This window comes from Cibotium barometz, chromosome 10 (assembly GCF_041138505.1).
Source record: "Cibotium barometz isolate CiBa-2024 chromosome 10, ASM4113850v1, whole genome shotgun sequence".
In the NCBI taxonomy this organism is placed as follows: Eukaryota; Viridiplantae; Streptophyta; class Polypodiopsida; order Cyatheales; family Cibotiaceae; genus Cibotium; species Cibotium barometz.
The window spans coordinates 44,337,296-44,354,250 of record NC_141055.1 but is presented as its reverse complement, the minus strand read 5'-3'; the positions used below and the strand labels follow the sequence as shown (position 1 = coordinate 44,354,250).

The 16,955-nt window shown below is 39.3% G+C and overlaps 1 pseudogene across 1 annotated transcript; it reads left to right on the top strand.

Moving 5' to 3' along the window:
• The first annotated feature begins 14,767 nt into the window (after positions 1–14,767).
• Positions 14,768–16,668, top strand: LOC147634951 (protein MIZU-KUSSEI 1 pseudogene; annotated as a pseudogene). Its single transcript, XR_015266823.1, has one exon. The product of XR_015266823.1 is annotated as a protein MIZU-KUSSEI 1 pseudogene (transcript).
• The last annotated feature ends 287 nt before the right edge of the window (positions 16,669–16,955 follow it).

Here is a 16,955-nt window from a genome sequence, read left to right as displayed (position 1 = left end):
AACATCAAAAGCCCAAAAGAACTGTCAACAAAATGTTTAAACATGTTGCTCACATGGAGCAAGAACTGACAACAAAATGTTTAAACATGTTGCTCACATGGAGCAAGAACTGATGGACAAGCTCATGGCCCCAGCCATGAAAGAAGAATAACATCTCTTTCCAAGAAGAGGATCAACACCAAGAAGATCTAGAGGAAGCATTGAAGGAAGACATGGACACGAGAAGAGAAGCTGCCACAACAAGAAGACTGAAAGAAGAGAAAGACAGAAGCTGCCACGACAAGAAGACTGAAGACAAGAGAAGATGTGAGGCTCCAAAGAGTGAGGAGCCATGTGAAAATCTCAGAGAGAGAGAGAGAGAGAGAGAGAGAAACCCCACAACCCAATGTAACCTGCCCCAACAAAGTAAAACCACCTCTGAGCCACCGATGATGTAGGCCACGTGGTAGATGTATATGTGAGCACTTTAGTCAAGGTCATGGTGGGCACTTGTAGTAGCCTTGGACACATAGAGAGAGAGAGTGTCAAAGACTATGAGTTTAGGGACTTGAGGCACTGGTCGCAGACTATCAAGTAAGAGAGAAACTTGGTACAGGGTCCAGGTGTGCTAAGTTCACTTGAGGGGAGGTGTGCTAGGCACTGGTCGCGGACTATCAAGTAAGAGAGAAACTTGGTATAGGGTCCAGGTGTGCTAGGAGTATTCACTTGAGGGGAGGTGTTGAAATATACAAGTGAATAGGGTGTGTGCAGGAACAAGCCCTTGGTTAGAGGCTGTAAAAGAGAATGTGTAAATGTGAGAGAACCTGTGAAAAGGTGAGAAGAATCTACTGGGAAAGAATAAAGGGTAGCATGAGAAGATTTAGGAGGTGTGGAGATATTCTGGGAGAGGTGGAGAGAATCAAGCAAAAGAGGTGGAGTGAATCAAGGAGAAATCAGTGGGATTTGATGCTTGGATGTAAACACTATAAATTTGATGCTTGGATGTAAACACTATAAATTGAGGCATTGGCCTAATGAGAATTTGCTGGTTTTTTATTATCCATGCCTACATTAAGCTATTAGTTAATCACTTACATCTTAATTATCATCTAATCACTTTGTTAATAATGTTGATTCTAGTATTTGATCCACCATAGCCCATCACATTGCTGTAATTTTAACAATATAGAGGTTAATCAATGACACAAATTCAAAAATCTCATTGCATTGATTAATGAACAAATTCAAAAATCTCATTGCATTAGCTTGATCCAAGTACATGCTTATAGCTCTTATAGAGCTCCCGAATCACAAGCTACATGCACCCTTGTGCCATCCATGTGTCCATAAATGCCCACATGCCTTGTGCACCCTTGCACTTTCCATGTGCCTACTTTTTGACCATTGACTACCTTTTACATTCATCCATTCACATCCTCTACTAACCTTAGCCTTCATCCATTCTAATTTCATGACATCCTAAGCTCCATCTACCTCACTCTCCCACATACATGTGTCCTATACATGACATGATGAGAATCATTTTTCAACATGCTTGAGCAAGGGCCTGGTCTTGCACCGTTGCCTTTTCCTAACCCTTACTTGAGAGTCTAGTTCTAAGGCTTGCATTCTCTCAAGGTTTCTTTATACATCTAAGACCCTTCTTGCATCCTTGTATCATGGCTTGAGAAAGGGCTCGAGCTTGCGCCGTAGCCTCTTCCTAACCCTTACTTGAGAGTCTAGTTCTAAGGCTTGTATTCTATTGAGGTTTCTTTGTTCAGCTAAGGTCCTTCTTGCATCTAGTTTGTGCTTCTTGGCTATTCACTTAGGGTTTACATTTGCCTTTGGGCCTCTCTGAGTTTTACTTCTACCTCCATCTCTTCACTCATTGGAAAAAAGGTTTCCCCAGTTCTCAAGGTTCTTTCAACATCCTTATTAATTCATTTGGATGAATAAATGTTTCCACATGTACAAATGTCTATAAAGGAGGTGTGGTTTGTGTAGCTACTCTTCTTTTGAGAACCTTTGGACACTGCCCATTGCACTACCATTGTTCATTTTTACTTACCCTTTAATTTCAAGGTGATACTATGTATCAACATTGTTTTCCATAGTTGACCAACCACAATCCATAAGATGATAATATGTACCAATAGTGTTTCCTATGTTTCCATTGTCTCCAAATTTGATTTAACCATGCACAATCCATAAATAAGCTAGTCCAGGAGATAATCACGATGTGAATATTTTTGAGAAATGCACACCATGAAAAAGCCCCCAAAAGCATGCCATGATGTTAGGGCTTTCCATGCTACAAATAGAAAATCTTACGCTCAAAATCTCATCTTCTTATCCAAAAAGATTGTTGGCATAAAAAAATAAAAAGAAATGCATGCATGATTAGTCATGATTAACTTGAGATAATCACTCCAATGGGCCATTTCTTCCCCCAAGAAATCTCTCTCGTTCACTAAGGAAAGGAAATGGGAAACAACCGTCATGGGGATGCTTACCTTACTTCCAAGTTAGGCATCTGCATGACCTCTAGGATTCACTAGTGGTAGCTAGATCCAATCTTCCAAGCCTCCCTCTTGCTGCCAACAAGAGGTTTTATTGCACCTCCTTACACCTCTCTCACTCTCTACACTCCTCTCTCACACAAAGCATAAAGAGGAACATGGGCTAAGAACCATCAAGCATCTCCTCTCAACTCTCTTTCTCTATACGAGCAAAGAGCAAGGAGAAGGCAAGAGCTCAATCTGTAGAGGGATTGTGTCTTTGCATTATGAGAAAATGTCTTATATATAATAATTTGGACATTATTCACACTTAGATGCCCAAAACTTATGAAATTAACTAATTAGGCATGGTCATGGCTAGTTGAAGACCCAAAACTTATGAAACTAACCAATTAAAATTCGAACTTCTTCACATTTGGACACCCAAAACGTATGAAACTAACTAATTTAGCTTGGTCATGGAGCCAACTCGAGTACCCAAAACTTATGAAACTAATTAAAATTGGTCATGCCTAGCTTTTCTCATAATGATTACAACTTTTATAGTGCCTTTTCATGACACTTATTACTAACTCTTGTATTTTGTTAGCCCCAAAATGGGTTTACACTCAGGTGCTCTACCACTTATAAGTTTGTATAAAAGATAACTCAAGTAATGAGAATAGGACTTTTTCCCTTGTGAGAATTGAGAGCTCTTGTGTCCTTACTTTCTCTACACCTTATCCTTTCTCTTGTGTGAGTGATAGTGAGTGTGTGTGAGACAGAGAGCATGTGTATGTGAGAGAGAGAGAGAGAGAGCATGTGTGCCTTGCACGTTATCAGTTTTCACCACCATAGCTACCAAGTTGTGATGAGGAGGAAGTCCTCGAAGTAAGACCATTCAAACCGTTAGTGTGACAACAAATGAGAGTTGCTTCAAGTGCTAGTTGCATAGTGGTTGGTAACCTTCCTTGGGAAGCTACAAAAGGGCACATCAAGGTAAGCTCTTCTTTCCTCTTTGTTGTACATCGTGCTATGACCTTCACATTTGTGTAAGAAAAGGGCTAAACAGTATGTATGTATGTATGTATGTATGTACACACACACATACATGTGTGTGTGTGTGTATCAATGTAGTATGTATGTGTATATGTACACACACACACACACATATCTATATATGTATGTATGTGTGTGTGTATGTACACACACACATACATATATGTGTGTGTGTGTGTATCAATGTAGTATGTATGTGTATATGTACACACACACACACACACACACACACACATATATCTATATATGTATGTATGTATGTATATGTATGCATATGTATTTGTACATGTATATGTATATGTATATGTATATGTATATGTATGTGTGTGTGTGTGTGTGTGTGTGTGTGTGTGTGTGTGAATATGTATATGTATATATGTGTATATGTATATGTATGTATGTGTATATGTATATGTATATGTATACGTATATATGTGTATATGTATATGTATATATGTGTTTATGTATATGTATAAGTTTTATATGTATATCTATAAGTTTAAGTTAAAGTATATGTATATGTATATGTATACATGTATGTATGTATGCATGCATATGTGTGTGTGCATACATGTGTGTTTGTGTTTGTGTGTGTGTGTGTGTGTGTGTGTGTGTGTGTGTGTGTGTGTGTGTGTCCCTCTCTGTCGCTATACACATACGTGCACACACATATATATGTATGTGTGCATCTCTCTCTCTCTCTCTCTCTCTCTCTCTCTCTCTCTCTCTCTCTCTCTATAGGTGTATGTGTGTATGTATGGACGTGTACACACACATACATATATCTGTGTGTGTGTGTGTGTGTGTGTGTGTGAGAGAGAGAGAGAGAGAGATGCACAAAAAAAATATGATATTGCACACATATATGTATGGACACACTGATCGCTTGGGCTTTAAGGGTTTGGAAGGTATCACTCATATACCATATAAATTTAGTGTCACATGCCCATACTTGCATACACAACACACATGCACATATATCTAGATTATTGCGACTTCTTACATCTCAAATTTTAACCTTAGTATTTCTTTTGTCAAAGGTGTAGATACGATGTATTATGCATTATCCCTAATTACTTTAGGCACAATTATCTAATCTGAGGATATTGCATGAAGACACCTACTAAGAATACACCTTAATTGGATGGCCACCCTACGCCAGGTAGACACACTTGTCCATGCACGCGTGACCGCGTTGATGCTTCAACCCCATGTTGACAACTGTCAACCTCCCTCTGGGTGGTAACAGCACAGCAGCTGCTAGCCACGTGTACCATCCTATACTGTGCGCAAGCTTACAAGGAGGCTTGGACATGGCAAAGGCAAGCGTCATGTCGCCACCCCCCATACACCTTCGACTCATGAATCAACCCTTGAATAGACATGCCTCTTCAGAATAACCACACACAACCCTTGAATAGCCTAATAATCAGGATTAGGCTCTAATTAGTAATTAGAGAGACTAAGAGAGATTAAGTCACAATCATGACATTCCCTCTCACTTAAAATAAGATCCAGGGTCATATAAGTAACTGATGTTGACCAAAGTACCCTTTTTAAGTAATTCCAGGTACTGTTGTAGATCTTCATCACTCGTTGTAGATCTTCATCACTCTGCCAAGTCTAATCTCAGTCATCCCAATCTTGCAATTATAGAGTTGCTCCCTAATGGTGATGTTCTTTTCCATCTTTGCAACTTGAATCATTGTTTTTCACGCACGCATGCACACGCGTGCACGTGCCCATGTGTGTACACACTTAGAGAGAGATAGTGCTCACGGAAAACCGGCCTTTAGTGTATTTTCAACCGGCTGAAATTCAAATTTCCCAGCAAGAATTTAACTTTATCTTTAAGAAAATGGTGAAATTTTTACATATTTAGTTATAAAACCGGCTAGTACCAATATTTTTATTAATGAAATCCGGGTAGGCTTCAACCTTGTCCTTTTTAGACCAATTGAGAAAAAAGTTTTTCTTGAGCATTAGAGAGAGACTCTAGTACATGTGCATGCACCCATGTGCGTGCACACATAGAGAGAGACTCTAGTCATGCATACTCACGTGCAAGCATATGTGCACCCACACACACATAGAGAGAGAGACTCTAGTCATGTACATACATAAATTTAGGGTCACGTGTGTTCTAAGTTATGGTTAAAATTTAAAAAAATTCTTATAAAAAACATTTAAAAAATTGTAACACAAAAATGTGATTGTACAGATATGCTTTAAAATTTAATGTAACATGCACAATTTGTTAAGCATTCAAGTAATCAAATGTGAGGATAAGTTTGTTAAATCCAAAAAGATTCCTAGGTTTTAGCTACTTCTTGGTGTCAGCACTCCAAAAAAACAGATTTTTCAACCAATCATAATAAGGACATCACTTAAATCTATCCGGTTTTTGTTTCCGAAATCTCTACTATATTGTTGTTTTTATAACTAAAATATGTGAAAAAATCATTCCTTAAAATAAGGGCTACATAATATCTCTGCCGTTTTTTTTATATTTGGGTTTTTCTTAATTTTGGCTAGTACAAATACTGTAGAATGCTATTTTTTTTCGAGCACTGGTTGGTGTATATTTTCAATGAACTTTACAAAACTTTGGATATGGAGAAAGTTATTAGCCATCATTACCCCTAGTGGTGCACAACTCTTTCATCATTGTAGCCAAAACACTAATGATATTGAACTTTACTCATCTCACTAATTCCTTTTATCCAAGGAATCTCATTGAGTGTATAGTTACTTTACTTCTTGTGACATCATTGCACATTCATCATTTCTTGGTGAAACAAGATGCATTGGCATCCATTTTGTTCCAACATTTTTTTTCTCTAAAAATCTTATACATCTCCATTGATTTATTCTTCAAGATAAATTTAGATGAATGGACATATGGTTCGAGCTAGCATATATATTATAAATCCCTATAAATGGACCAAAATTTCCCTTTCCTATCGAATTCTGATCTTTTTGTGTATAGTCATAAAGGTTTCATATTTATAGTACACACTATTTGTTGTAGATGATTTTACAGATCAATAGCTCGTCCATGAAGGTATTCATTTAAAAAACTAGGCATCCATGAAGCTTATCACAATGAAAGTAGTGAAACAATTGTATGATTTTCCTTGCACATACAATATTAATGTACTCATGGAAGAGCTTGCCATATGGCCTTTTGCCAAGGTATTCATTTAAAAAGCTAGGCATCCCCATGAAGCTTATCACAAATGAAAGTAGTGAAACAAATGTATGATTTTCCTTGCACATACAATATTAATGTACTCATGGAAGAGCTTGCCATATGGCCTTTGCCAAGGGCTAGTCATCATGGATGTGATAGAATTTCTTCTTTGATAAAATGACACAATCATTTCACTATATGTACTCAAATTCTTAAAGCATGGACATTGGGTTGCTTTTATGAAAGTGCATTTGAAAAACAACTAAGTTCAGTGGCGTGTTATGAGCAATGTAGTACTTGCCTAGGGCTATTCAAATTTGATAAGTATTTTTTAGACCAAGTGGTTCCACATTTGATTTGCCATATGATTTGATGGATGCTTACAATTTGTTTCATTCTTGCAAACAATTTGATTGAAAAGAACATTCATTCATTTCAACCCACAAAACGCTTTTTTCCACACAATTTTTTTTCCAAATGAGAGAACTTTTTTTTAGAAAATGTGAAAGCGCACTTGTCCAATAAAAAGAACAATTAATTTAATGAAACTTTTCAATAAATCAACTACTTGATTCGCTTTATTTATTTTTCTTGTACTTAACCATTGGACTCTTTTCTTGATATTTTGAAGTTCACTTTATTGAAATTCACATCACAAATAGAATCAATTTCTAATTCTTTAAAGTGACTTCTTCACGTGATTGTCTCTTGTCGTTCAAATCCTCATGGGTGATCTTAGAATTTGATGCTATTGATTCTCTACTTGCTTGCACCATATACCTAATGACTTTTAAAGAAACGTAATGTCACAAAGGTGTTTGATGAGAGAATAACTTCAAGGGTTGTAGTTATTATTATAAAATCTTCTAGTTTTGAAAGGCCACATCATCAATAAGTTACTCTTTTAGCGTTAGTATTTATAAGTTTTTCAAAGCCTTATTATGAAGAAGCCACTCTTAATGTAAAGATTTAACGATGATTTTATAGCTATGTAATAAGAAAGATCACTCAAATGATTATGAGGGCATTTTATAGCCAACACTAGTACATAGTTGGTTTTGAGTTTCTTTAGTGAATCACTCAACCACATGGATTTGAAGTTGTTTTGATATTACAGTGATGTAATCATGTTAAGACTACAGAGAAGATGTTAGTTTAGTGAAGTCCTATTCAAACTTGTTAAGTCATGATACAAGCTTCAAAGAAATCAACATTTTGAGAAGCCTGATCAAATTAAAAATTCTAGGAACTCACTCTTGGGGCACTTTTGGTTTGTAAAGTAAAGGAGCAGGAAGACACGTTAGGTCATTCTTTCTCCTTAAGCTTTACAAAGCTAGTCTAGACCGAAGGAAAGGATATAATTAATAAGCATATAAGACATAATAATGCTTCCGCCGCCGATAAAGAAACTAGGAGACATGGTAATCACACCAAGGGAGGTGGAGTAGAGCAAGGCAATGACTAGGGTCCTTTTTTTTTTCCCTATGGTGGTGATTGTAAGACAAGGGAATGACTTTATAAGTCCTTTTTGCTTAATGATGAGTATAAATAAGGAGATGAAGGGGATTCTTTGTGAGTTGGCAATAGTTTAAGGAGGACTTTTTGAGGGCCCAATCAGCATCAATCTAAACACAAGGAAAATGAGCAGAAGACAAGTGTGTGTTGGGAGAACGCGGCATTTTGGATTCTTCTAGGGACACATATGAGAGAGTGTGATATATATAAACGAGGCTAAGAGATGGTAGGGCAGGCAAGCCTTACAACAACGAAGCTTTACTTGGGGGGGGGAGAGAGAGAGAGAGAGAGAGAGAGAGAGAGAGAGAGAGAGAATATAAGGTATTTTGTAGGTATAGGAATCTAGGATGTGTGCATCAAAAAAAAAACCGTAAAGAATTTATACACACAAACCTGGGCCCACCCCGTGCGTGCTAACCTTTGACGATCACACGCCGCCGCTTGAGAGCTTTTTAACCTATAGTGCAGTTTGCGTCCACGTCACAAATCGACCTTTGTTTTCTTTTAACCCATTTCCTAGACTCTTCGTATGGTTCTAACACCTCCCTCACGAGCCAGCTGCCAGCACACTCCCTACTTGAGTATGTCTCTATGTGTATCATTGTCAGGTGCCCATGGGCCCCATGGCATGCATGGGGCCCATGCATGCCATGGGTGGGATGTAGACTTCATCCTTAGGCCCTACGTATGTTAGTTTCTTTGTGGGCAGGGTGGCTCAAGCAGCCTTGTATGCCCAACCACTCTAGTTCTGGCTCTCCCAAGCCACACATCACGCCCTATGGGACTATCAAGTGCCCATAGGCCTCATTGCATGCCATGGGTGGGATGTAGAGGGTAGGGTGGCTCAAACAACCTTGTATGCCCAACCAGTCTACTTCTAGCTCTCACCAGCCACACATCACACCCTATGGAGCCAGATGTGCAAAGCCCCTTAACTTGATATTTTCATACAGGAGTGTTTATCCCCCACCCATCTAGCCATATGTGCACATGTGCATTTAAACATAGCTCTTTTAGTGGCACTCCTTGTCACTTTTACAAATGTGTATGACTTAATCAATGCCCACCCAACACACAAGAAACAAGTCTTAATCTTGTTGGGTATTGGCTCATACACTCCATGTGGTCACACCATTTAAAGGTGCCCAAGGAGGTCATACAACTACACAAACATTGAAAGGTGCCCTAGAATCATGCCACTCTATGTGCTGGCCCCCTTCTATTCTCAAACATTGTGAAATAGAAGTGTCTAGACATCATATTTCGTCATCTTGATTCACATGATTTTTTTCTTTGTGCAACTAAGCCATCTTTTCATATTGATCATCATTTCCTTAAGCAAAGTAACATTCTCACAATAGCATAAACTTCACACTTCTCTATTGTTTTGCTTCGAAGCTCTTATTTCAAGGTGGCCTTTATGTCACATTTTAGACTTACTAAAAGCCAAGGGTCAAGATTCAAGTTTGGATTCCCATGAACAAATTCTCTAAGTATTGTGTTTATAGAGGCATACTAGCAATACATTATTATGTACAGTTTTCTTTCAAAACTCTTATATTGAAGTGGCCTTCACTAGACATTGAACATTCACCTATCCTATCCACACCAATAGCTTTGAGATCAAGTAGTAGTGTTCATCACCACACCGTTATGTTCTAGCCATTTAATCTTCTAGAGAGAACTTGCAAAGTTTTAATGACATAATCTTACACCTTTTGGGCTTGTGTAGTAAGATGTCTTCTTCTAAGGTGCCCATCTCTTCACATCCTGACTAAATGATAAGAGGGTTTTCTTAGGAAGTAGTAATTGTTATATATCTTTCTCCATCTACACTTAGAAAACATTGAAGCTAACATTGAGCTTTGATAACCCATTAAATTGAGTTTTATTCGTTGAACTTTGCATTAAATTGAGTTATATTTCCATAAGGACAACTATGTTTAAAAAAACGAGTTATATTCATTCCATAAGGACAACTATGTTTTAAAAAACATTCCATAAGGACAACTATGTTTAAAAAAACATTCCATAAGGACAACTATGTAGAAAATTTAGGACATAATACTTTTTAGAAATTTAGAGCTTCTTTAGGAGATTTTGTTGTCATATGCCCTTCTCTGTACAACTAATATTTTTCTTACATAATGTCGTTGCCTGATCAAGGCCCAACACTTAAGTGGTTCTGGATCACCCATCTGGCAACATCTAGCCAAGCTATCTATACGTGCCCAATGCCATGAGTGGGCAAAACGTGCCCAGTACCAGCAGTCTACAAAACTAGGGACATTATAGAGGTTAGTTCAAATAAGCCAGAGATTAGTCCAAAAGGCATCCCGATAGGAGTCAAAAGAGCCTGGTGCTATTCACATAAGGTAAGGAACTTAGCTACGTGAATGTCCACAAGAATGCATGAGCGAAATCTAACAACATTAAACTGCATTACACAAGATGTATATAGAGTTACACTACAAATGGACTTTAATACACAGATGATCCAAATGTATTTAGTAAAGACATAGTCCATAGCTTATAAGACTCTTCTTCTTAACAAGCTGGCAACATGCCATAGCTCGTGCCAAAGTTTATCATAGTACTCTCTTCTCTCTATCATCATGAACCAAGGTGTGACAAGCTCATCATAGTACTCTCTCTTTATCATGAACTAAGGTGTAACAAGCTCCTCTTTTGTCCTATGAGCTAGCCTTTTATCCTTCTCATCTCATCTAAGTACTACCCATTCTAAAGAGGTTGTTACAATGAAAGATCATTGGCTCATGACCATTTACGGGTCAAGCCCCTAAGCATCCACCATTGACAATGAACTGTAGGGTTGTTCACTCGCCAACACTTGGCACACCCGGTGGATGCTATGTTAACAGTCGAACCCTTTTCTTGACTTTGCAAAAAAAAAATGGATCGACTTCAAAAAAAAAAAGCACATCCATTCCAATTTTGGAAGCACTCAAATTTAGTCCCATCCTCTGTCACATGGGGGTCAAATGGTGCATTGACCCACGCAATACAACTTCTATCTGCATTCTTGTACTCTATCTGGTCCCATATTCTCTATTGATTAGGAAATGTCCACATCACGAGTGATCTAAAATTAGCAGCACGTTCTCCCAGATCCATTCTAGGTCTAGAAGCACCCAAATCTATTCCCATCATGTATCACTTAACACCACGAGATACAAATTTTATCTTCATTCTTGTACTCTATCTAGGATCATATTCTCTTTGGCATTTGTTGACTAGGGCATGTTTGCCCACGAACTGTTGGCTTAGGGTAGCTATTGCTAGTCTATCACCTTGATCCAATCTCATCAGAAGTGCTTTGAACTTAGCAGTGTGGTCTTCTATGGGCCTTTTCTTTTAGGTCACCAGTACTTATGTGGTTGTTGTCTTGTCCTTCTGAAATCTCTTCAAGAAGGCACTTTTAAGATCATCAAATGTCTCAAAGTTTTCCAAGCCATACTACACATACCAATTGGTTGCTTTACCTCTCCCAGTGTTGCAAAAAACTCTATTTTCTAGGCTATTGGAGATCTGGTGGCCAAAAATGTGGCTTCGAATAAAATGAAATTTTATTATTGTCTTCGAAGGACCATAACGGTTCCATGAGACACATGTCGAACATACATGAATACATAAGTCGATGTGCTCGAATGAGAAGGCATGGGCATTCGAGTCTTCCCTTTGAACTTTGGGTATTTTAGTGCCATTGCCAGCACTGGCTAAGGTCGTTTAGCTTCCCTTTGGTCTTCCTTCCCTCTATCTAGCTTCCCTCTATTTTGCTAAACTAGTTGCTGTCCACCGTTGCCTTGCCCTTCTTGAAAATCTTGATCTTCTTCAATTTCCTGAATTCCTTGACTTCATTGATCCTCTTGATCTTGGAGTTAGGCTTCCCTCTTAGCCTCTTAGCTGCTCTCCTATTGTTGTTGTAAGTCTTTTCTCTAGAGCTGATCTGCATGCTATAGCTCACCACCATTTTTGTTTGGTCTCGGCTACCTACATTGTCGGTAACAAATTGATTTGGATGAGTGTCCTTCATTTTGCATGCAGCTTCCATGTGCATAGCTTCTAGAAATCACTTGTCATGGCCACAACTCCTATCGTGGTGCAATAACCACACTCTTTCTACACTATGGTTAGACTACTCCACTCAACCTTAATCTTCTTTAATTTCTTGAACTCCTTGACTTGATCCTCGTGAACTTGGAGTTCATCTTCCCTCATAGCCTTTTGTTGATGCGACTCTCCTGTTGTTACAATCCTTCTCTCAAGAGTTGATCTACATTGTTTGGCTCACCACCATTTTTTGTTTAGTCTCGACTACCTACATCACCGGTAAAACAAATTGATATGGATGAGTGTCCATCATTTTCCATGAAACTTCCATGTGCATAGCTTCTAGAAATCACTTATCATGGCCACAGCTCCTATCATGACACAGTAAACACACTCTTTCCACAACATGGTTAGCGTACTCCACTCAGATTTCCTATGTAGGTTTCTTCTAACCTCCAAGCGTTTCTAAATTCCTATCACTTTCTAGATTTCGAGCAATCAGTTTCAATAGTGAGCTTCCCTACAAGACATATCTTCCTAGTTAGTCACTCCTCAATCATGAGTAGGATATCCCCAGCAAGATCACCAAAAGCATATGTCCGCTTCAATGGTTCTGAACCACCTAGCTGGTGTCCTCTAGACAAGCTATCTGTCTATGCCCAATGCCATAAGTGGGAAAAGCACTTTAGTGGTTCTAGACCACCTAGCTAGTGTCATCTAGCCAAGCTATCTATTTGTGCCCAATGCCATAAGTGAGAAAAATATGCCCAGTACTAGTCTACAAGAACTGGGGACATTCTTAATCTCCACATGAGCCAAAGATCAGTCTAAAAGGCTTCAAGATAGGAGTCAGGAGATCCTGATGCTATTCATAGCACAAGGAGCTTAGCTACATGAATGCAACCCAGCACAAGAGTGCATGAGCGATACACAAGATGCACATCTAGATGCCACACAGATAGGCTTCAATACTCAGATGATCCAAATGTATCCAATAAGACACAGTCCATAGATTACAAGATTCTTCTTCTTAATAAATTGGTAATATGCCACACCTCAACATAGCTACTCTTTTATCTCTATCCAGAACTAAGATGCCAAGCTCCTCTTTTGTCCTATGAAATAGCTTTTGTCCTTCTCAACTCATCCAAGTACTACTCGTTTGTAAAGAGGTTGCAATGAAAGACCACCGACTCATGATGTCCAACGGCCGGTGAAGCCCCTCAACATCCATTGACGCTAAAGTGTAGGGTTGTTCACTCACCAACATTAATAGATGATAAGATGAGGTTGGAAATTTGAAGGAAATAACCATGATGGTTTGAATTCACATATTTGTAAGACAAAGTAACTAAGTCATTATAAATGTAGGGAGTGGTGCAAAATGGATCGGAGGCTTGAAGGGAAGGTACAATGTTATAAGTTATGTATTAACAAGTGAACTTGACTTTTTAAGTGGTGCAACAAGGATGATTGAAGGGAACGAAAGATGAGTTAATGTGTTTAAAACTACAACTTATAGATCAAGTGGCCTCCAAATGCCACCCCTTACTTGGGTATGGCTAGTGTCAACTTCTTGTGTTATAGGAGGGACGTGCGGCCTTGTGAGAACCACTTTTTATTAACTATTGATGATCTAAACATCTTTTTGAGTTTGAGAATAAGATATATTCTTGTGTGATTATTTTGTCTTAAAACAATCCATGCCTCTTCTATATTGAAATTTTGTAGACATCTTTCTTCTTTGGAATGTGAGAGTGATATCCATACAAGGAAAGTGAAGTAGTTATATCTTGTGCTTTGGATAAAATCAACCAATCCACAAAACGTCTTGACTAGGAAGAGCTGACAAATTTCTTCCTTTATCTAGACTAACATCCTTGCCACATCCAATTAGTGCCGATTAGCCTTGGATAGGGCAATCTTGCTAGTGAGATGTCTAAAAACACCATTAGTCTACCGCACCCTTTTTGTGATTGGTTGACATGCTGAGTTTGCTTCATCAATACTCAATTATCACATGTCTTAAGGTCTTCAAGGAAAGAATTGTTCACGAATTGATCATTCCTCTACCCCTTCTAGTGGATTTGGTGGTATGCCAAATTAGCATCTAATGTGAAAATGCTTATTCTAAAAGCAGTGCCATCTTAATAGTGAGAGAAATTGTGTGTAGATGCATGCACCCCCCCTCTCTCTTTACAAAACAATTACTCTCTCTCTTTCTCTCTCTCTCTCTCTCTCTCTCTCACACACACACACACACACACACAATGAAAAAGATATGGATATTGTGTGTGTGTGTGTGGGGGTGGGGAATAACACCTCATTAGATTGTTAACTATGATTATTTGTTTAAATGCAGTATTTATTGATCAATTGTATAGATTACTCAAATATACACAAGTGCTTACATATCACAGATAACAAGTCTTTCTTTCCTGCTTACGCTACAATGAATTAATTTAGTGGGATGCTACAATGAATTAATTTAGTGGGACTGACTCTTACCCTTTTATTTCGCATTGCGGTTCAGCGTCCTTCAAAGCCCTGCTCAGCTCTGGCGTGTGTCAAGCTTTCTGCAAAACGGCTGAGCTCGTTGCAGTAGAGAGTCTAGCGACCATCTCAGAGATCACCATATCTGCCTAAGGGTTTCCTCAACTTTCATCGCGCATTCCGATAGGGTTTTCTGTACTTTGCATTTTTAGGGCAGAATTCGCCATACCATAGCCTGTTTCAATTAGGGTTTCTAGAAAATTTTCTCTAGAAATGCCTGTCGAGTTGCTCTTTTTCTGTTAGGCCTTGTTGTAACGCATGCAATTGGGAGGGTAGAAGCAGCATTTCCATGTCCCTGGTTTCCTCGCCAGGCATTTTTCAGCAGCAAAACTACAGATAGGGTTTCTGAACGCAGAAGGGTAAACAGAAAACCTTGAAAAGGTTTTTTTGTTAGCAACAAAACCCTATTTAGGGCTTCTTAAAGCTGCAGGGTGAACTCAAAGCCCTAATTAAGCCTTTCGAAAGCAGGAATTCCCCGGAAACCTTAATTACTGTTGTTTCTCAAGATGCTGAGCAACGAGAAATTTCGCCACAGCCGGAGGCTGAGAGTTGCGCCACATGCCTCCATTGATCGAGTTTCGAGCAGCAGCAGGGAGCTTCTGTCGATGAAAGCGAGCGAGATGGAGGCAGCAGAGGCATCCCTGGTAGGCACTCTTTCTCTGATACCTGCACAGAAAAGCCATAGCCGGAGGGCAAGCCGGGTTTTCACCATGTTCAGGTCCATCCTGGACCTCATCCCCTTGCCCCCCATTGCATGCAGGTCTTGGCTAGCATTGCCTGCAGGCCGCTCAGACCATCCCTCCTTAGGAAATAGGGTTACAGGTACCCTCTTTGGATACAGAAAAGGCCATGTCTACTTTGCTGTGCAAGATGATCCCAGAGCTCAGCCTGTTTTACTGTTAGAATTGGCTACCCCTACCAATACCCTTGTCAAAGAGATGGCCTCTGGCCTTGTCAGAATTGCCCTTGAGTGTGAGAGAACACAGAACAGAGGTAAACTGTTCTTAGAGCCTGTTTGGACCATGTATTGTAATGGCAGAAAGACAGGTTATGCCATCAGAAGGGATTGCTCTGAGACAGATTTGCAGGTTCTGACCCTTGTTCAGGCGATTTCCATGGGGGCCGGTGTGCTCCCGAAAGGGGATGAAGAAGGCCCGGATGGTGAACTCATGTACATGAGGGCCAGATTTGAGAGAGTTGTTGGGTCCAAGGACTCTGAAGCTTTCTACATGATGAATCCGGACGGTACTGGGGGCCCTGAATTGAGCATTTTCTTGCTCAGGATATGAATTGAGTGCTCTGCAGAAAAACATGGAAGACATGCAGGAGTCCTCGGATTGAACAAATGAGCTATATCTTGCCGATGGAGAGCCTCACCTTCACGAAATCTGCCCAACAGCTAATACTCATGTGTTTATCCTCTGGGTGGCAGCATGCTTTCCACTGCTGCCATGGTTTTTTAATAGATGGAAGCCTCTGGCTCGAGCAGTTCTGCCATTCAATTTGGCTGAGTGAAGGGGCTAGCGCTTTGGGTTTACTTGCGTTTCAATATGTGGGTTTTGCACGGGCCTTCATACGTGGTGTTAATGCGTTTTTGATTGGAATGCTTAGAATAATTGATTTCAGTTGGATTCATAGAAGAGGGCATGGGGAAGCTTGGGCTATGTTTTGCTGATCCAATTTGCACACTGATGTAGATGTCAAGGATATTGGTGGCATTGGCTGTGCCATGTAAAACCTGACCGGATTTTACATATTTGATTTGGATAATGTTTCACCGTACTAACACTCTAGAATAAAGGTCTTTTGCATGTTATTATCCATACATTGTGGTATGTTATATGTTAATGTTGAGCCTGGTTGTTTGTGCTTGTGAAAGCGTGTTTGTGATTGATTGATTACGATTAGCCCCTAATCAAGGACTTAAAACCATGCAACAAGCTCTTTCTTCATGATGCTCAATACACATTAGAGAGAGAGTACCTAATCTACCATATATTACTAACATGAAGTATGTAATAGAGAGTTGTACCATGCTTAGTGAACCTAACAACTCTCTCTACCATGTATTACCAACATGAAGTATG